A 24453-nucleotide genomic window follows, 5' to 3' on the forward strand; every position below is an offset into this window, starting at 1 on the left:
GAATTTACATAAAAATCACATCATCAATGCACAAAGATGTGAACGTGATATTGAAATATTTCTTTACCTTATTCACTCGGATTGTATTTAAAAGAATAATTGGATGGGAATTAGGATATGCAAATGCGACCTATATTAATTATGGTAATATTGTTCACTAAAGACCCATTAGTAAGTTGCATATGCGTTATTCTGATATCGTTACTTTTATTACTTTATTTTGACTACTGTTTATAATCGTTATGTTAAACAATTGAAATGCTTTAAGGAATTACTAATAATCTGGTTTATTCAGCGGTTAAGACATTTCGATATTTATATTCAAATAATATTATTTCAATTATTATTGAAGATAATGAACGATTTATTTATTTATTTCCATGATTCCGTTATAGTTACTAAAATATTCTTTATCCTCTTATTGCATATACATAACACGCGATATTCTCAAGCATAATATCAAATACTATTTCTTGAATGAGTCTCAATTATAATCGAATACCGTGCGATAGATTAGCGAGATCTATAAATCTAAATTACCTACCAAATAGAAGAATACTCTCGTCCCACTAACGCCAATCTTAATAATTCCCCGCGATTGTACTGTTGTGGATTGCCTTAATTCTTATCTATAGAAAGCACTTTATTGTGGGTCGAACGTTGCTTTTATTTATTTTTTATGTTGCCATTTCATTAAAAATACTTGAAATTAAAAATTAATAAATTTATAGCATTATTATTGTGTACTCACCTAGCCTGTCTTTAAAATGCAATTATTGTTTTGAATAACTAATGTCTTTTCGGACCGGTTACAAAGGAGAAAATATAATAAAATATACCGAAATCAGAATCAGGATTGCATAAAGTCTTACAATTCAGAGGTGAAAATCTGAATTATTTAATACAGTTCATTTAAATACGCTTTCATTACACGCACCAGTACCTATAGATTACGTTAAATTACTTGCAAAAATGCTTGAACCACTTAATGCTCCGTAGATGAGAATAATTAACGTGTCAGACCCAGAATTTCAATTTCACTTTCATATGAATGCCAATTGATCCAGAAAACGTATCAAAAGGTGTAATCGAAATCAATCAATAACTTATCTTTAACTATGACCGTTGTTAGTCCATCTGTAATAATAGTGTAATTAGGATGATTGTATATTCCAAATAGCTCTCTTTTTGCGGCTACGATGGCATTACGTAAATTAAACGTTATATAAAGACAAGAACTGTAATTGTTTATAACGATAAATCAAATGGCATAGGCGTTGTACATGATATAAAACATTACATTAAATCATCTTACGAGAACTCATTCACTGAAAACATTAAAACACTAAGTAAATAAACGTTAAGATTATTAAAAACAAGGAAAATGTTCATCAGCAAAAGATAAATTTATCATAACAATAATTATTGGTAACACTTTTTTTTAAACAATATGGCAGTGTCAAAGTATGAAAATCAATAAATCTAAAACTGAATAGCGATGAAAGTATCTCGGACAATGAAGGCTTCGCCTCATGCTGTGAACAATATCCTATGGTAAATTATTTAAAACCGGACTTACTTTCGCCGTCGTTAATACCGTCCGTCCGATGACTTCGATAGATTACTGAAGAATGTACCGGACATACATTAACTAATAGATAATGACAATAATATGTAATGTTACAAAATGTCTTCCAATAACAACAGGAAATGCCACGTCCCTCAAGGGAGAGAAACGTGATGCAGATACATAAATGTTTTATAATGGTTTAGTACCTAATAATCGACATCCGATAACATATAATAACAAATCGCTACTATCAAATTATTTAATGTTTTCCAATTTATCTAAAAATGTGTATAATTTATTTTTCATTATAAACAAACAGATAAAGATTATCCACTTATTTGCTAATTAAATTCAACCTTTTTTAAAACGAACACGACATTAAATAAAATCCTACAAACAATAAATCAAAGTATAGAGGCATTGTAGGTATCTATTAACAGGAACTACCTTCAATAATCAATTTAAGCAAACCGACAGCACAGCACCTCACACAAGGCAATTATCATAACGAGAAAATTTTCATTCAAAGTGAAAGCCCGGTGATAAGCGCTGTTTAGTTTATGTAAACAATTTGTACATTATCGAGAAAGCAGATGATACAAAGATTGCCGCCGAGCACAACGAATATGTACCACTAACGGACGATATCGTTGTTGTTATTGCTTCTTATTTGCCACTCTCTCGGCCAATATCTTATTTGTGAAACGAGCAAGAAATGTACTTAACGGAAATCACGATTTAATTAAAATAAAAGGAAGTAGTATGGTAATTATAGTGGTTTTACTGATGAACTATAAACAGGTGACAACGCGGTAATTTTTACAAAATTTAACAAAGGTGTCAAAAAATTTACTAAAAAGGAAAACATATTAATGACCAACAATATGTACAAACAGAGAATTTGTGCAATTTCAGCTTGTAAGCATAGGTTTCCTTCGTATATGATAAAATATACTGCTTAATCTTATAACTAATTTATGTTAGGTCTCAGATAAAGAATACAGCTCTTCCAAAACAATAATACACCTAGGAGTATCGAATTAGATTGATATATCTCCTTAGACTTTCATTTGTATCGGGTAGGTGCCGTAATGTCGTTCTATATAAAATGATAAATTATGAACGGATTTCCGACTAAGCCTTACACTTGTGAGTCACCACAACACGTGCTCTAGTCCTACGTAAGAACATAACTTCACTACATATTTATTAGATATAGAGACGCCCATACTAACTTTACTATTTTTGATTGTGTTCATGGACTTACTGTAGGACTTAAGAAGGCCATCGTACATTGTCAGGAGAACATTTAATGTGTGCGTTTATTTTAATTTTCCACTGTCGATTCATTATTGTCTCTAAGACTACACACTACTACTATTTTATATCCCGCTAAACACCTCAATCCGTACAACTCATTTAGCTATTTTTTTGCATTGATACTGGGTATTAACTAATATATATAACGATGACTACTTAGAAAAAATGAATGGAACATAATCACAATTACATAAGGGCTATAGGTATAGTCCGTCGGAATCAAACAGCTAGTTTCACAATGCAATTCAACTTCAAGCATGTTCAATGCAAGTTGGCAAAGCCATCAATATAGAGGACAATTTAACAAAGACGCCTCAATAGCAATTACTCAGAATGATGAACAAGCAATATAAATCGCGTTCGTAAAACGCGCGTCTGTTCTGTTCCGAGAAAATGTACGCTTGAGAAATTTAACGTGCTCCAAACACATTGTACAAACATTACGCCGATTACGAAATTACAACTGTGAAGACTTAACTAAGGCATAGTAATCGAGTGTGAGCGCAAACATAACAAGTGGGTTCTATTTGTTTTGTACCTACAATTAGGCAATGTTGTACAATGGCAAACTACATTAAAGATTACACTCGTTTATGCTGGTCGGTTTTGTTCAATTTTACAACTTCAATAATCTCTACATACCATACTTTTAGCGTTTTTTGCGGGCTTACCTGTAAACGAAATAAAAATTAATAATTAGCATGAAGTGTATAAAAAAACAAAAACACATAACACTTAAAATATAAATACCTAACACTATATCAACGACCGTAATTTCCCATAGTTCAGCATAATGCAGTTAAATTCTTACATAACGTGCTATAAAATTAATTACAGACTTCAACTCCTCCTATGCAGGTTCAACTTACTGCATTGCCATTTAAAACACCGCCTCTAACACCTAACTAATCCGCGTTTATCAACGGAAACATGCACTTTTATCAGGGAAGCAAATACAATAAGCGTAATAAAATAGTTCAATGTATTCTTAGAGCGATTGCGGCAAGAGCGAAAGTGTGAAATGAACTATGTAGGGCAATATTGATCCCGAGTGGTTGCGGTCTACGTTCATAGCCACAATGCACGAACAAACAATTAATGATACTTCCATAACACACGAGGAAACGTTTTGAAAAATTTTATAATAGTGATTTTAAATGAGACCAACGAGAAGTGACCACGTCACTTTTCAGTGCGCAAATGTTATGACTGAGGACAGAATTTAAGACTCACCAACATATCGTTTTTCTTTAGGATTTGATACAGTCTTGAGAAACGGTGAAAGAATTAATAAAACTATGTTACTTTTCATACTAACATCATAAATCTGAGACTCGTAATTATCGATACTCCATTTCAAAACCTACATAGCTTTGTCTAGCTAAACGAGCAGTGTCTAAATGTAGTTAATGAAGGACCCGTATTAACTAAGTTTGTGATAATCGGCGTGACGTCACAGACATGACACACATTAGTAACTGGTGCGAAACCCGCGCCAAACCTGTCGATCATCTGGTCCCACATGACCACTGCAAAAACTAGCCTCGACATCTGTTCCGCACTCCGAGTCAACAATTTTACCGTAGATACCGGTGTTAGGTGCGATTTGATGAAATGGGTGCAAAATTTATAACGATGTACAATTGTTTGCTTTAAATAGTAGGTTTAACCGCGCTGCTGTTACTGTTAATGAAAGAAATATTTTTGTAATTTATTAATATAAGCTTTTTATCAAAAGATACCCGAAAATCGTCACTATACGTTTTAAAACAATCCACTTTTTGGATAACACCATTTCTGAATAATTTGAAAATATACATATAAAGTATCTCTTACGCGTACAGATTACAGATTACATGAAAAGTTAATACAGCATGCGACATATAAATATTTATGGGCTTATAATAATATAATATAATGAGCAAATTTGAACCTTCAGAATCAATTTATCGTCTAAAGGTACACAGAATATTAGAAAAGCACTTAACTTAACGTGGTTCCCCATGAAGGTATAAATATGATTGATAGCGTATCAATAACGTTTATATCTATTGAGAACTTTATCGTGTAAATGTAAAATACTGATGCTTTGAATAATAAAACATCATTGATCGTGAAAATCACCACATCATAAAAAATATATATTAATGCGTATGTAACCCTTTCCCCTGTTTCCGATCGCGTCCACATTTAATTTAATTGCTTTATAATATATAAAGCTGAAGATCAAATTTTTCCAAATCAACAAGAAGCAATTTGGTAGATTTAGAGATAGTTTGAGACCTGAGAGAGGACATTTTTTTTTTTGTATGTCATAGCGGGCAACTGAGCTGGTGGTTCGCCTGATGGTAAACGATCACCACCGCCCATGAACATCCGCAGAGGCTTGGACCTCTGAGAATGCGCTGCCCACTTTTAAGGGATAAGGGATAAGGAAAGGATTGATGAATGGAAAGAAGGAATGGACTGGGAAGGGCTAGGAGAAGGAAATAGGCCTCCGGCATAGAATAGTTTTTGACTTTTCCTACGCGGGCAAAGCCGGAAAGCCAGTATAAAAATCCATAAAATTGGAAAATTATAAAGGTATACTGATTTTGAAACTAACACATAATAGTTTATTATTATTACCAAACCTCACACCTGAACAATTTTATGGCCGTATCAAATGAAAATCACTCTAAGATAACTGTTTCGATACCGGATGAACGTAGGTGTAACTAAACACCTTTACCTCCATATATATCATTGACAACTGGAATCCACAAAGTTAATGCATTAAAGAAAGTCGATTAAAATGCAGCAATATTAATGTTTATGGTTATTATTAATCAAAAAGAAATTAAATTGATATTCATTGCAAAATTTTTAAATAGCTGTTTACTTGCTGCATTAACTGGCTAACTGCATTAAGAAACCCACAGTAGAACCGTTAACTAAAACTATTTGAGCTTAGACATATAAAATTAATAGCATAATATATTAAAGTTTTATGCGACACCAGAGAAGCGCTATTTTCCACAAACATTAATATAATAATAAAATTCATCAAAGACAAATGCGACCGGCAGGAGTAGGTATCAAAGAATTTGCTAGAACTAGTATAAAAACAATAACTTTATTTCAATTTTCAACTGTCACGGGAAACAATCATCTCATAAACATAACAGTAGACGCCTTCAGATCTCCTCCAAATTATGCTGTCAGCAACGACACTTAACATGGAGCAAACAGATCCGATGCATTTTTCACCATATCCACTTGTATATGGTTTGTACAATAATGGAAACCAATTAGACGTTTCACACGTTCCACAGATTAACCGGTTTAAATGGTGTTAGCGGTTTCAAGATGTCGCTTAATGTTGTCGCCTGACACATTTGTACCATGTATAATTGGAGGTTACACATCAGCAAGGAAGTAACAATTAGATAGCAGTCAAAGAACAATATATACTTGTCTATGAGACAACCGATTTTTTCTTTTTATGTTTCAGTCGGCAATAGAGCTGGTGGGACGCCTGATGGTAAGTGCTACCACCGCCCATGAACATTTGGAGAGGCTAATATTGGGTTGTGGCTAATACTGAGTCTAAGAATTTCGAAATTATTTAGAATAAATCGTTGAAATATCCCAAAACTCCCGGTATGCAAAGGTTCTTCTCACGAAGGTAAAACAAAGCGGTCTCACATTTTTAATCATTCTATTAAAACAAACCTCTTAATTGGTAAGAAAAACCTACATTTACCACGTCTAACGCGTAATGATTATAATGCATTACAATATCCCAGCGACAGCACTTTGTCCGCCTGTCTAGCAATACCTAGATTATCTCGCTGATATGGCTTCTCGGTTGTGTTTCATCAGCTTTTTCCTTCCGATTATTGTGGCCGAGCAGGATAAAATTAAAGCCATATCGGTTTCGAGTATGTAAACATTAATAAGTGAATCACTTTTTAATCACGAATTTCTCTTTTTTTTAAGTTAAAGAAAGTTTTCATACAAATCAGAATTGATCAGAGTATGTATTTGACCAATACGCTGCATACACTTATATAAAAATTTAACCGTCAATTATTTGACATAAAAATCTTTTTGATGCATGCTTATAGTAGTAGTAAGGATTTATAATAATCATAAGCCTTGTGAATAGTTAGATAGATATAGAATACTATTAAATATTATACGAGTACCAAGAGCACTATCACCAAAATGTAAGTATAATCTACAATGTAAAGTATCAATTTCACCATTATCAATTAATATCCCTCCCAACTAGTGCTTTATCATTTACGCTATAGAAATTAATATAATCAGTTATGAAGAAATTATAATAACCTAAAACCGGAACCACAATATATCACAACAAACGACAGCCCCGGGCGGTGATAAAACAATCTCTGCTGTACAAAGTATGTGGTTAGATGAATGAATAATTTCTATTACACAACTTTGTCGTGATTCGAAACTAAAGGCCGATGATTACCACTATTCATTAATATCATCGAGAGAGAGTAATGGAACAATCGTTACACATATTAGTGTAATAACGATTATATATTTAACATTACATAAGAGATGATTGAAAAACGAGCTACTCTGTTTAACTATACATATTTCCATTGAGGCAAAATTATTCAGTGTGCTCGAAATCTTCCTTAGATCTCATGATCGTTCTTCTCAAGCTTGACAGCCTGGTTATTCGTTAATTCTTTTTTTTATTCACAAAATTTTAAACTGGAACCCGCATCTTCATTTAACCATAACAATAGCTCTCTTTTCCCACCTTCGATATTGCACTATACCAATGTTGACTAAGGAGGCATATTACACGAATTAACGAATACTATCAGAACCTAAAAATTTGTAAAACTTTTTTGAATAGAATGAAATTTATAGCTCATTCATTTCTACGCTTCAATCCGCTCACAACTTATCAAATTTCATCCACCAGCGTAATATTTCAATTCACATAAATTTTACTTGAATGGCAATCACGTTATTGCACAATTATGTTTATATTTCATCGCTATCATATCACGAATGTAATATTTAAACACAATAACAAACGACTAATGCAGGCAGACCTTTATATCTAATGTTTATTTAAGATTGAAAATAAACAAAGGTATGTCCAAGCTATCGAAAAATATTTTTACTTATCACATTGAAGGCGTCATGCGGCGCGCCATTTCAATTGTTTATATGCTATCACTATTTATTCAAAGCTAAAAAATCAGCTGATTTACATAAATCGCATTAAGAAAAAACATAGGTAAAATAATAAAACTTACAAAAGCAAACTATGAAAGTTATTAAAATATAGCTCATAAACGAATCAATTCACTTATAATAGAAAACCATTCACCTGTTATTTCTAAACTGTTCACCGATACGACCGTGAACAGGGCCACCTGCCCTCCAAGGGCAACGAGACTCATCGGAAGGAAGTACGTGTATCCGATAATATAATTACCTTCGGTATTCGTGAATGAATATTTAATTTTAGAGGTTGTTTTTATATCGATTCGCATTGCCTTGACTTAGAAATTATCGCTAACAATGAGTAACGCGTTACAATCACACGAAATATAACGATAAGGATCAAAGCGATAACATCTAGTATCTATCTGAAATGTGGCAATTCATTTTCTTTTTCCCGTAAATATAAGTATAATGGAATGATAGCAATAAATTTACTCAATAGGAAGAGAAACCAATAAACATTTCCACTCTGTTCTATTATGCATTATCCAATAAGATAATTGAATACTGAACGCCCTCGTACGAAGATTCTATGCGGGGGCCAAGGATACAACGCATTCTTTATTTTACTAGGTGAGGTTGTTACTAAGTAAACAACATGAATGAAATTCTTATCCAAATAACTACACAATGAGGCTTAGTCGAGTTTTATTATAATGAAAAGATATTAATATTAAGTACGGGAGCCTAGAATTTTATGATTTTTTTTTTATTGTTTCACGACAAAGACCATTGTTTATTAGGATTACAGTTTGACAGAAGTAAGTTTTATTATGATTATGAATTCGTTAACAAATACATCTCAACACATAAACAATCACAATAACGATACTAGAACATAGAGCAGAAATTTAAAATAACTAGTCGGAACTCATGACGTTTCTTGTATGATACTCGCGTAAAAGGTTGCTTGTGAGCAAATCCAGACAACGTTCTATCTATATACAAAACTTAGTATGCATTTTTACAAACTTCCACGTTTATAATATTAGCAGAAGCTAGAAGAATTACCCACAAAGCGTTTGATAATGTACATCTCAACCACATAACGCTCTCTAACTAAACATGTCGGTCAACATCCTATTACATAAGCGTGCCATTAAACACTCTCGAAGCACCATAGTTTACGTCAGATGCACCCGCGGCAGTATATAGACTAATTACTGGGAAGCGACGTGTAATTGCCTCCGATAATAATTACATTACAACAATACTCGAAGAAAGTCGACCGGTACTGTTATTTGTATGATTAAACAGTTGAGAGATTGCACGTAATACACGTTATTACAGTGACGTTCCATTATACAAATCAAACAAAGCACCGTTTGGTTAACATCTTAATATCAATTACGGGTGACGACGTTAAACTATACGATCTTGTTAGTTGACTGTACCTACGTACTTTGATTATAGACTTTGTATATTAATCGTAGGTTCCGTTCAATTAATCGTAACTGTATTGAGCGAGTATAATTTTATTACATCCGTATCAGTAGAGTGCACTTTCTACACTTCTATATTGTACACAAATCCACATTCTAATAAATATCCAAAAATTGTGAATAATTTGTAACGATCACGTACCCAACGTCTGATAAGCACGTTCTCAGAGCTTTTTTCTTCAATAACAAACGACCTACCGTACACGAAGCGTCAAGCCCATTTAGTCCTAAATGCTATAATGAAGATGTGTGATTACAACCAAAACGTACAAAGATTCTCAGCATAGCTGTAGCACGGATAAATAACGGTATTCTCAATAAAAACTGGGTCAATGAGTTTGATTCTCGATTCTTTACGATATTAGGTCTTATCGCTACACGTTCATTTTGAAAGCATCAGTAAAGTTCACCTCATGTTTACCGGAACATGTGCAGACGTCTATTACCTTATAAAAGCAACTGAATTTCAACGAACAAATATTCCATTTCCATACGTAGTTTAATATAAAAAGTAAGAAGCTCTCATTAGAGTGTAAAGCTTACGTAACACCATGTGAACATTTCTAATATTTTTACAGGAAGGTTATAATTAAAGACATGAGAAATATCTCTCGCGCCTTGCAGCGATGCATAGCGAGAGCTGCAGCCGAATAACAAGTGCCATTATTCTATCAACACCTATACATGACACGGATGACATAACAAACATTTACGGACAATGCAAGTCAGCAGACGCAAAACGGACACGCACCGGATAAGGGCCCAGACTATTGAACTCGGCCAATGGCAAAGCGGACTGCAACCGCATCACTGATTTTAATACTCCATGTGACTCATGTTATATCACACATACCAGAAGACGAACGACTCAAGCGCTCACCGGTGTCACGCAATTATGTAGCTTACGTAAAAACATTAACGACCATCTATCTATGTGTGTCGCATGCATTTGAAAACCTCAGTAAACACTCATACTTCACGATCTTTAGTATGAAAGTATGCATGTTGAAATTATAAAATGCTTTGTCAGTTTGCTGAACAGCTGAACAGGATTCATAACCAGATAGGATATTGAGCCAGATTTAATCAATATGAACGTACTCAAGTGTGATTTTGATTGATTATTTAAGAACATTTTTATTAAAAATATGTGGATATATATATATATATATCTAATATATAAAATTCTCGTGTCACAGTTTTCGTTGCCAAACTCCTCCGAAACGGCTTGACCGATTCTTATGAAATTTTGTGTGCATGTTGAGTATGTCTGAGAATCGGCCAACATCTATTTTTTATAACTCTAAATGATAAGAGTAAGGCAAAACAGCGTTTGCCGGGTCAGCTAGTATATATATATATATATATATATATATATAATGAATTAATATCAGATGATCACTTATGTTTATGTGTTTAGTAAAATAATAAATAGTTATGTTTTCTGCCAAATGAATATATATCATACTATCACAATTATCCAAAATTACGCAAGTGTGAAGTTAATAAAGCAGTTTATATGTAACTCATTCGTCTCGAGCGAAAATAGCTACTTAAAAATCTTATAACCAACGACCCAGCTCGGTAATACGTAGAATATATCATATGTACAAATATTTAAGAACAAAAAAACCGTAATGATCTTGATAAAGACGAGAAGGCCAAGTTACAGTATATTTAGACAAAGTAAATCTTCGTGTGTTATGATAATATTCCTTTATTTTCAGAATATAGTAGAAAATTTAGCCCAATACGTTTCGCAATATGAACAAAGAATATCACGTTTTTTTATTATATTCGATTGGACAATACAATTTACATGTGATTATTTGTACAAATATACAGAACACACTGGAATCATTTTACAGATTTATATGTTATTTATAAATTTCCTTATGTTACTTAAAATTATTTTTAAGTTATATATTATATATTAATAAAACAACAATTGACTCATACAATTACAATACGCATAAATAATAATAAAAGAGTTATATAAAAGAAAACAACAAGTAAATAATATAAATAAAGGCATGCTGTTATAGACGATCGTAAAGAAGGAGTGCCAGGATATTGAGAGGCGTAACCCCTTAAGGCTAAAGAAAAATTACGTGCATTTCTATGAAATGCGTTCTTGATTCAAGAAAAATTATACATACGGGGTATAGACCTGAATGGAATGTTGTTGAACGATGATACTGTATGTCAAGATGAAGTAAAAGATACGATATAAGTACATAAACCTATCCTGCTAATATTATAAATGCGAAAGTTTGTAGGGATATGTGTGTGTTTGTTGCTCTTTCACGCAAAATCTACTGAACCGATTGCATTGAAATTTGGTACGTAGACAGCTGGACAACTGGAATAACATATAGGCAACTTTTTATATTACCAATATTCCTACGGGATACGAACTTACGCGGGTGAAACCGCGGGGCGCAGCTAGTAGATTCATAAATACATTGTAAAATATTTTGGTTCTTCGTTTTCTAATTTAAGAAATTACATTAATTGATTGTTACTACAATAATTAGAGTAGATACGTTTTAACAAATAGTTTATTTTGAATGTTATGTTTAGTTAAATAATTTAAATATGTATTATTAAAGTTTAGATGATATCTTTGACTTTATAGTAAAATGATTAAGCAAATATATAATTAAATATCTATGTACGCATTATCGTCCACTTGCAAGCTGCAGCAACTTGTAAATAAAACTACACTTGGCATGTATATTTATATACCTCATGTTTTAAATAATGTATCGGTGTCTGTTTTATAAGTTGTCCGGAATAAATAAATTAGTTAATTAATAAATAATCTTATCAAGCAGTGCTGCATATATCATTACAGTATATGAATTCTAGTATTGAACGAGACAACTTTTACTATATCAATTCCTACTACATATATCACCCAGACAAAACTTGAAACAGACATAAATCTATAGACCGTTAGATTTAACCAAATGCCCATATATAATTTACAAGCAGATACATTGAAAAGTACTGTTAGCTTTCCACAAGAATGATAGTGCTATTTTACTGAATTCATAGCTATAAATAATCATAATCGATTGCAGAAAGTTAACCGACTCAAGAACAAACGGCATAATAGATGCAATTATATTTCTCGGTTACATCTAAATTACCTTGCGAATATTCCTAAGAAAGAACGAACGATAGTTGCAAGTCGAAAAGAAAATAAAATCAATACAAAAATTCAAATAGAAACATCTTTAAACATCAACAAACATCGAAGAGGCGTATTTTAAGACGTGATTAAATCTAAGTTTGACCTCATGTCAAGTAAACAGACGCGATCAGTAAAAGTGCGCTAAATAATCCGACATTGATTTCGATTCAAATCGAGTATGTATTAAGGAAAGTAGAAAACAATCGTGTTACTCACGATTCTCGATATTTTGTTGAGTTCGTGACGAAAAGGTCAAGGGTGTGAGAACTGCTCGTGTGATTGTTTACTTTAGGTAAACCTAGGTCAAACTCTCTAGCAATGTTTTGAAACGAAGATAACAATGTTTATACAGTGAAATGCGAATGCGATAGCGTCCCATTAACGATATGTACTCGTGCTATATAACTTCCTGATAAGCAAAAATTCGGAGCACGCCAAATAATAATAATCGCTCTCAAAACAGGTACTTGATATATATAACAACAGAACTTCTGGCTACATTACTCTCAATATCAATTAGGAATTATAAACAACTATTTTAGTGGTCGACAAAAGTAAGAAGTTGCAAACAGTGAAGGCGATTGTTTATAAGATAAATTGCGAAACCCCACTCGATTGCTCCGATTTGCAATTATTGAACATTTCGACCCACTAACGCATATATTTGGAAGCGTCGACTCATTCTTATATTCGCAATAATTAATTTCAAAGCTGTAGCTCTTTCTTTTGAATATGATAGACACACGTGTCCATTTTCAAGTACAAAAGTGTAAAGCGTACGAATCAACTTTCTTTCTGTTCACGAATTTTTTCAAGGTCATGTCATGTGTTAAAAGATTTTTTTTTTTTGTGCGTAAATAAATATGTTTGCATATTGCTATTTTAAATGATGTAAACAAAATAAAACGTTACCTATATAATTTGTTTGAGCAATATTTGCATAATATTAATTGCTTGCGTCCGCAAGTTTCCGAATTCATTCATAAGCAGTCATACGAGAAGGGTTATTAACTTACCTATTATTGATTAGTGTCCAACACCCAAGTATCAGAAACTCCGTAAACAGATAAGTAACACACAAACCACTTTTTGCTCAACGTTAGCGATTCGTATTAGAAATTCAAACACTCATAAGAATTATGCCTTCAATCACTGCACTTAACACTGCCGTTTCCACAGCACGAGAATCTCACACACGTTTCCTCACAGTTATCTGTTAAGACTTAAGCGTAACAGAGTGAAGCAATAACACCTTTGAATCGCAATGCGAATTTTGGCGGGTCACAAAATGCGCACGCTATTCAAAAACGACAGTTTAACCGACTTTACCGGTCGGAAACGTTCCAAATTCGTATACGGAAAGTCGATTTCGTGAAGCAATGTCGAGATAAACACACGAGTGAGCTGCGCGGGCAGCGCCAGCAAACTGAGGCGCCATGGAGCGTGACTACTCGACGCATCTAACCGCCATGCCGTCGTGGACTTCAAACCATAACGCTGCTAAATGCTGTATCGACTTAATCAAGTTAACCGCTATACTAGTCCATGAATCCATAAATTGGTTGGGTTATAAAGTTGCGAATAAGCTCGTGGTTACGTACATGGACAAGCTGCTTGGACAAGGCTCTTAAGGAATGACATTCGAGTGTGCACATACTGATACTTATTACGCAGCTGTTTTAATTCATAACACAATTAGTTCTTATAATTAAAACTGTTACTGGTATTGCTTGTAAGTTGTAGTTCAATAAATTTAAATATCGTAAGTGCATACAACTAATTGTACAAGCATGTTATTGCTCGATTACGCAGACCTTATTTTGATCATTAAAAACGTAAAAATTGAAATTAGATATTATCTTATCTTACTTCTTATCTTATCTTATCCTACTAATATTATAAATGCGAAAGTTTGTAAGGATGTGTGTGTGTTTGTTGCTCTTTCACGCAAAAACTACTGAACCGATTGCAATGAAATCTGGTACGTAGACAGTTGTCCAGAACTGGAATAACATATAAGCACCTTTTTATCCCGATATTCCTGCGGAATACGGACTTACGCGGGTGAAACCGCGGGGCGCAGCTAGTAATTTATATTCCAAGAGTTATATTAAAAGATCTTCACATGCAGCTTAAAAGTAAAAATAGCAACGCAATAACTATTCACTATAATCGAAAGTAGTGGTGCGCATCAGGACCAGTTTTTCTGTAAATTTTAATGAACATGCAGTGCGGGAATCTTTTCTTGTAAAAACGAAATGATTTTTTTTTTCCCCATCACAAAGAATTTTCTAATATAGTTAAGCAAAATTTCAAACCTAGTAGTGTTATAACCAAAAAATATTTACATTACATTGTAACACTTATGTATATTTTTTATTTAGTATATGTAATTGATAATATCGAAACCCCAAATACGTCAAACAATAATTTCTTACGGATGCATGGCAGATTTTAACTTCCACTTCATTGGGTCGTGGTAACTAAACATGCAGTAAATAGCAGGCAATCATAAATATCGTTAGGTACAATTTTTTCCTTGAGGTGCATGAGCTTGAGAAAACGAGTTATTATGCTAATGTAATATAATAAAATCTAACAGATTTTATTAGAGATTAATATCTCAAAACCATAATATGCAGATACTAAATAGTTATGAACAAAAATATACTAAAACTTTTATTCTCAAATTAAGTCATTCTTATATCAAAAGCTGAATTAAACTAAAACTATCAAAGACAACACAACCACGGCATCAACGTGAGAACACCTGTAATTACGAATAGTGACTCGCTCAATCAGCAATCAACGATAAACATCAGGGTTTTGATATCCATTACGCCAACGGTTGCTTCATTACAGACCTCTGTGATGAATATACGTCGAATGCTAACACGATTAACTTTGATATGCATTGAAATGTAACAAACATGTGTTGGGACTCTTGATGGCGCTTGATTGGAAGCAAAAATAAAGCAGCATGTTATAGTGATAGTGTGCACCGCATCATGCCTTAAGGCGATATGTTCCTTGGGAATGCAAATGACTGGGACATGTAATGGGTGGTCAGCTAGATAAATAGCAAAATTATACCCTCAGCTAGTGGAGCCCAGAGAAGAATAATGAATTGAACATCGCATGTAGAGGTTAACGACAATAAAATTTTATCAAAAAAGTAAAAATATGAGCAGAATCTCAAAATATCGCAAATACGGAATGTGACCAAAATATGACTGTTAATAAATTAAAATAAATTAAATTAAACTGTTGAGTTTTTTTTTTACTTATAGATAGGTATGTATAGGTATATAGGTAGGCCTGTGGGTGTGGTACCTCGGCAGGTATCTGGTTATTTTACACTTTACTAAAAACACAAAGCATAAACGAATGGGGAGCAAAACATATTGGTCATACTAAATATAGCGCTGAAAATACCCGTATTATTATACTACTCTTTGGCTCAAGAGTTTAAACGAGCTGATGTCAGAAACTACTGGACCGACCGATTTCAATAATTCTTTTTGATATCTTAGTGGTTACTACAGGCTATAGCGGACCCCTAGTATAATATACATTTGTACAGAGAACAAATCCTTTATATTTTATTGTACGTATAAATACAAGATTGGCATACAATTCTGATTAATACGAATTAGTTACATTTAATGAATTGATGCATTAAAACGATGTGGACCGTGAAAACAATGATCGTAACAATAACCATGTTGTATGCAGCGTCACGGTTATAACAAATGAAACTCTTACTGTAACAAACCTCATAATCTTCGAAAGGTACACTAAACTAATTCCCTCCATAGAACACAATAAAATTGTGTATTGCAATATACAATATATATAATATATATTGCAATACTTAACAAAATGCCGCAATTAAAATAAACGAAAAAGGACACTTAAATAATCATGCAAATGCACACGTATCATCTAAAAAATGCCTATTGCTTCGTAAAAGTTGTTCAGAAGAAAAATGTTAATCCTTCAAAACCACAATGAATACAGCTCTTCCACGCTTGATCGGAGTAACAGTTTGAAACAGGTGTTCCGTGTTAGAAAACCTGGTATTATCGTCACGCCGTCTAGAAGATCTATAACTATCTGATCGTCTAATTGTGGCGTTTAAGCTTCACCTTTACATAAACGTATACCATCACATAGCCTACATTCCTGATTTCCTTCGCCGTTCACGTAATTATCATAAAATGTTTGCATACTGTTTTTAATTTAAGCTGCAAGTAGAGAGCGATGTGTATAAATGTATACTACGCTAACGGGAATTGAATAAACAACATTATAGAACGAAAAATGAGTAATTTGCCCAACTGCGTGATTAAGCTCTTACTCCCAAATTGAGCATTAAAGTGATTCTTCAACAGCAAATTGAACGAAACGCATAAGCTTAAATTACAGAATAACCACTTCCGCCGCAAATAATAAAACAACAAGGTGGTCTAATGAATTTAACAATGAAATAGAAATTTATGAAACAACTATTTTGAATCTGGGTCACTATATATTCACACCATTGCCTGAATACACGTATAGGAAGCTTTTGTCGGAAATTTTACGGCTTAAGTCTATTCACAATTTGTGTAATGCTATATTCCTAATTGTTTTATGACTAAATGCGCCATGTTTTTTTCTTAATTGGCTGCTATTGCAACGTCCAACAAACCTATTCTCAAGATAACGAGCCATGATGAATGTAATATTACATAAAAAATGGTTTCCCTGGAGACCACGTCCGAATTGTATAATTTTATTACTTTTTAAGACGATAACTGTACAAATTTTAAATGAAAAATGTGTGAAATAATAAACCAATCCACAAATACTAAGTATTTCCAAAAACGTATTGATCGCCTGAACATTTCTTCCATGATCAGAAAAAGAGACCATTCCTTAGTATACCATGACCATTTATATAAAGGCAATTTTTAATTCAACATTCAGAAGCTATTAGAGACATTTACAGCTGTGTTATAAATACTGTTGTCTCAAAATGAACTGTTATTCGCATTCCACGCTTGCAGACAGGTGATATTGCAAAACTATTGCTTTAAATAGAAACCTATTTATAGATCTGATAGCAATATATTTTATGGGATCATTTACTTTTTTATATTTCAACATTCGTCAACAACAGTTTAATGCAGGCAATTTAACTATTATTCAAGCAGATGTTAGTTGAACATCTTGACATTTTTGTGGACTTTATTTTGATGCAATTATTTTCTTCTTGGAGAAAAGGTTCTCCGTCAGGGATCGTTAAAGGACTAAAAACTTTATGTAACATTCCTATATCGACTTAACGATCATATATTATATTCGAATTTATACGAATTTTTATCCCATTGGGAGTAGAGTTTATCATAATCCTTAGTGTGTTAGTTATGTATGTTAGTATGTTAGTTATGTTAATTATATTTATTTAGATCCAAAGAAAACTTTGTTTTATATAGCAATACTAACTTAACTGCTAGCACAATATCAAATGACGAAATTAGTCATCTAGGCTAAAAATCAAACAGTTACATATTTATACTGTGTTCTTTCTACAAAATTGATCAAATGTAGCATTTACGTCCTCGGTTACGTTTAAGAATAAAAGTAATAAAATTTTAATTCCAATCAGCCATTAATCGTTTAACCACAACCACAAACGAAAACAAAAAAGAACAACCAAAAAGTCGATCGCTCCCAACTCGATAAATAATTAACGCGCTTTCGTTTTTTACTTAATATCACTGAGTAGAAAAATGTTAAGGCTTTTCACATATTATACCGAGTGCACGAAATGTCTTTACTATGACACAATCAGGTTTATTGGAGACCGCATGCTACAAGGTTACCGACTTGTTTCAAACATGAGTTAAACCGAGTCTTTTTTATATCTACGTCTGTTTATGAGACCTATTCGTGAAATATTTAAAACCTTTTGCAGACTTAGAGGACAGCTGAGTGCCGCAGCGAAGCTCGCGTATTCAATTCCCTTAAGTATGGTATCTGTGACAAAAAATAGCCGAAACCCCCATTTAATTTTATAAATTTAATCCGCCTACGTTTTTATTAACCGTACGTAAGGTTTAAGCGTGAAATGGTTACAGGCAAACAGACAGAATAACTTTCGTATTTGTGACAAATTTAAAATTACAAGAGCATCAAACATTCCTAGGATATAAATGATAAACGTATTGTATCATATCTGCATTTATCGTTAGGCACATTCCAATACATAATGCATGTAAACTTTGCGACACGAACGCAATCGACGTAACTTCACTATCTTGTTACAATAGTTTTGCAATCGCGGATCGTGTGGAAACCGCGGCGAATCTTGCGCGTTGTTTGTCACATGACAAACTCACGGGGCCCATGGGCCGTGCGTATGTCATAATGAGGTAAACATTTTACGTGGAATGCGTAGGTTATGGATACATCTTCGTTAAAAAGTTTGTAAACGTTATAATTTAGGCAATTCCCATCGAGTAACTTTTAGTCAAAAATAAACCTTAAAATGGCTAGAATGTAAATAACAAAGTTTTTTTTATAATGATATAATTATTAAACTATATAATGACTTGGAATTGATAAAAAAGCCTAATAATTATATTGTCATACAATATTGTTCGGGGTGTTGTCTTAGATCCACGTTATGTATAATAATAAGGTGTATTCGTAAGCCAACAACCTGAACCTATTTAAATTTGTTTTATATTATTCAAAAATTTTATTAGAAAAGTTACACATTTTAATACACTTGCAGTTTAATTTTATGAAATTCATCTGTAATTATTATTTACTGCTCATTAATAATTCACATTGCTTATTGCAGAAATAATCAAGATAGTTAAGCGATCTGGCATATAGCAATTATCATATATTTATAATTATACGGTCAAGGATTGAGGAAAATCTTACCTACGATTTTTCCAAATAAAAACACAGAATAACTATGTTTACCGTAAAATTTTTAATAATTAATTACACTATCATAATAATTTTATAAATGTGAAAGATTGTTTGTTTGGATGTTTGTCCGTCATTCACACTGATACTACTAAAACGGATATTGATAAAATTTGGTATACAAGCAGGGTATGAACTAACTTGGGCGATTGGATAGTTTTCATCTCGATATACTACTCCCTTGCGATAAAACAGGAATCCTGATATTCGGGCGGAGCTGGGACGAGCATCTAGCTCTAGTTTGGTTGAACGCAGTAATCTCAGGAACTATTGGTCCAATTTGAAAAATTCGTACAGTGTCACGAAGGTCTGATGTTATATATTTAATTCCTAAAATCTTTTCTTATTTTGCAACACATAGGTGCAACGTAAACTTAGAAGTCCGTCGTTTTCAACGGTTTAAAAATCAAAGACGCAATCTTCAATTTCCTTCCTTCATACGGGTTAAAATCGGATTAAACAGAAACAATTGCATTAATAATATATACTAGTGAACACTTATCAAATCTTCGTAAATATACGTCATCCCAACATATAGTCACCGGTTAGAGGGGGCGCCCAATTCCTATGTGTCCATCATACCATACATTTGATATGCACCATATCAAAATACCGGTTATGTAAATTGTTAGATCCGCAGCGAGATCTAGAGCGAGTGTCACTGAATCGTGTTCACGTTACACCTCAAGGTTTGGCGAAGATGAATGGGGAACGAATACAGGCGATCAATAGAACGCTATTGAGAAATCCCGAGATTAATAATTCATTTTCAGTTTGTGAACGTTCGCCAATATCTATGTTATATATATTTGTTTTACCAATACACTATTTCAGAATCCTACCTCACACACACAAAGCCAACTAATAATTAGTTAAACACTGTCTATAAAAGTATAGCAGTAATTTTTTTACAATTCTAATTACATGAAGCTAGTATGCATTCAATAAAGAATTAGATTCTTTGTTCTAAAACATTAGCAAAAATAATTAATTACATGCACAATACAATGATAAGATCAATAATGTTATTTTCATACGAGGAGGCGGTTTCATTGATCCCGTGACCGAACTCGTGTACTTCAGTGTGAAGCTATTGTGTGCCAAAAATGTTAATCGCTGTCACACAAACGTGTCCTCTCTCTTAAAGCCATAAAGCTCACAATTGTATGGTACGTGCAGTAACCTGCTCCGAAAAAGTTGCTCAGAATTTTCATTCACATGCCTTATTGGGAGTGAGGCAATTAATCAAGTCATGCGAAATCGAAAGTTGTCGAAATAAGCGCGCGTTGTATTCAAAATGCTATTGCAGAGCACGGTATCCTTATTGCTTCAACTACAAGATGTAATTAGAAATTAATCGCAATGTCTGTATTTCTTTTACTTAATAAAAAAGAAACAATCTGATCTATTTAGCACATTAGATAGTAGAATGTAACTATAATACTGTATACTAATAAAAAAGAAAGGTAAACATGTAATTAAAATATTTTCTAATATAAACACACCCTCTGGCGATTGATTGAGTTTCATTATCCACGCTTTCCAAATAAAAACGAAATCCATCCATTCTATTTCATAATTTTAATTGATCTTATCGGAAAGTTATTAATATTTAAGAGTAACATAGAGGCAATCGCAATATGCAATATTGAGGAAAACGTAATTGATACCGAATCAAGAAAACCAGAATGGGTGCGTAAAACGTTATTAAAACTATTACCTAAAAGTGAAAAGTTTTTTAAAGTTTATTATAGACTGTTGGTTATAATCGTCAGGTATATAAGACGATATGAATGAATTTTAGACATGAATATAGTAATAAGAGCAGTAGGCGTGATAATTAAATGGTTATTGCTGTATTCATTCAAATTATTATTCGGCTACAAATGTTACATAATATCGCAGGTGCCAGAATTCACTTATTTAGTGTACGCTGTAATCGCAGTTGTATAACATCATAGGAAAAATGTGCATTTCGATGGATATCACAATTCTAACAGATTTTCAACGTATTCTTTCTAATACGGAAGCCGCGTTAATGACTACGACGAAAAGCAGACAAGTTATATCGAAGCTAATGGCGTAGATACATCAATCAAAGCAATTCTCGTCGTTAAGAATTAATATTGTAAATAAATATTATAATTAAATACTACCCAAGTTTATTGAAATAAATATCACTTTAAAATTGTAACCTGAATATTAAATTTAATATACCACATCACACATGTATGAACCCGTCGATATATATATCGAAATAAACTTTTTAGTATACTTCATAAATAATAAAATTAATGTTTAGTTTAAGTAAAAATCTTTTTTTTATGTTACTAGGTATTTCTAAAATCTTCCTATTGCAGGTGAAGAACATCTCCATACTTAAGGCATAAGACAACTCTCGTAGTAGATTCGGTCAATCTTAATAATATATTACCCAAATAAATAATAATCGTTCCAAACATAGCAATGCTTCATAACCATAATTACGAAATGCAGAGGATAAATAAATCTCATACAACCGTCCATAAACGTAAGTAAATTAGAAATAGAACTAATTAAATAATACGGAAGATATAAAACAGACGGGGTTTGGCATATACAAAACTAAACCACATCAGAGCGCGGTCACGGTGGCGCCGATGTCAGACGAATAACTATACACATCCACACACATATTTTAAACGTGGCGACAATTTAAATGAGAAACTACCGCCTTTGATACACATAATGCAGTAATTTGTCAAAGTTAACAGTCTACTAAAGAAAGTAGAGCAAATTAAGCATTCTTAAGTGAATAATGTTCTGACCTAAATATGTATTTCGTTGCAGCTAAAAAATATGGTGCGTAAAAAATTGACTACATTATCATCGCCAATACTTCACGCTTGAATCGAATGTGATTTTGATTTTTAAGGGCTTTCGCTTGTAATGGTTCTCGTAATCCTTTCTTATCAGTTAACTTAAATCTCAAGTACCATAAAATTCAAATCTGTACTTATTTTGAAGGTGTTCTAAAACAATGTATAAACACGATTAAAATTCCATATATCACGTAACGAAACACCAATGGAGCATAGTTTTTCATGTCAATCTTTATTTTCTTCCTCGTCTGATTGACGTCTGCATTAAGCAAAACAAATTGTATCCCTTCGTAAGGTCAGCCGGTAAAATCCGATTAACCTATTCTCGACATGTTCTTGCTTTAATGAAGAATAAACAATTAATCAAGCGGTTACGTTTCTGTTACCAAAGACGTCAATTACGTCATTGCATATACATTAAATGTAATCTAAGTGATGGTATGATATATTCATTTTTCAATCTTTAAAATCTATGCCGATATATTAATAACCATCAAGTAAATAGTCGCGAGCACATGCAAAACAAAATTGATACCACGTTATATCATTTCTATAAGCAACATTGGACGTATTGAGCGATGGTTATGTAAACTCGTTACCTCAAATGTCCCAACAATTCCTGAAAGCTTTTATTACTGTCTATTAGAATTCAACTTCCGCGTTACAACTGTTTTTTTTTTCGACACATCACTGAAATAAAATAAAAATATAGCAACACCCATCCGCTTTGCTCACGCATCGACATAACAGTTCCTTTTAACCTAAATCTTGACAGTTATTTAATCACAGTTAATGTGCCATTAAGAACAAAAACAATATCGTAATAAATGATTGTTGTTTTAAATTTCACTATTGAGATAGGTTTAAAAGTGTATTGTCTTGAAAACCGCTGAGTAGATTACTAAATTTTGACCGTACCAAAAAGTTGTATGAATGAACTATATATTCTTTTAACATTGCCAATTAGGTACTATACACGAGATGAAAGTAACATTCGTTTAATCGGTTTCCCTTTTAACAGTGCACTAACGATGAAAGTGATAGTTGATACAAATAGATTAAATGTCAATACAAGTCATGTATTACTCATTAGTTTAAAAAGCTTTGCGATTTTATACATAAGATGTATCCGAGAATATAGAACTATTATAATGTATGTACGTACATTTGAGAGACGTATTTAGAAAGTATTGAACATTTTTGACGTAAAAATCAAAGTCATCGTTATCCGTGAAACACAATTTTTTCTTTCGAAACGAATTGTAGTAAAATATACTTTTTATAATGAAATTAAATTTGTAAGAGACTCATTACTTTGACAAATAATATTTACGAGATTAGTAGAGATGTCCTACTAAACCTAGGCTTAAAAACCTTATTTACGCTTTAATCAAGTTGCCCTTATCTTTAATGGAGAGTGTATAAATATCAGTGTCACCTATTACATTTTATATATTCACTAGGATAACATTGATACTTATTTTCAAATCAATTTTTAAAGCGGATGTGTGTTTTATGGCTTAGATTTTATACGCAATCGTAAAACTTACCGACGCACGATTCCGTTATACGTGAATATCCCAAGAGCTTACTTCAACTCTGTTATTTCTGTAAGCGTTAAAAATGGGAAAATTCTAACCCACAATATTTCATCATGAAAACACAAATGTGTTCTCATTATAGATGTTATTGAAAGCTAATAACGCCACAAATAATTTCACATTACAAGGCAATAACATCGTTCCCTATCTTGTATAGGAATCTCCTAGCATATCCTTCAAACCATCTCAACAACGTAATTGGCCCGTGCTA

The 24453-nt window shown here is 32.8% G+C and overlaps 1 protein-coding gene across 4 annotated transcripts in view; it reads right to left on the reverse strand.

The window, feature by feature from the left end:
- The window catches only part of LOC119828893, a 201845-nt gene that overhangs the window by 153948 nt on the left and 23444 nt on the right, over positions 1-24453 (reverse strand). The window contains exon 1 of one of the 4 annotated variants that reach the window (XM_038351196.1): positions 13810-14231. The exons of the other annotated variants lie outside the window; for them this stretch is intronic. The gene's annotated coding sequence lies outside the window, so the exon portion shown is untranslated. Of the gene's footprint in view, positions 1-13809; positions 14232-24453 lie in introns of those variants that run through there. 4 annotated transcript variants of the gene reach the window in all.

The sequence above is a fragment of the Zerene cesonia genome, chromosome 9, assembly GCF_012273895.1.
Source record: "Zerene cesonia ecotype Mississippi chromosome 9, Zerene_cesonia_1.1, whole genome shotgun sequence".
Lineage (NCBI taxonomy): Eukaryota > Metazoa > Arthropoda > Insecta > Lepidoptera > Pieridae > Zerene > Zerene cesonia.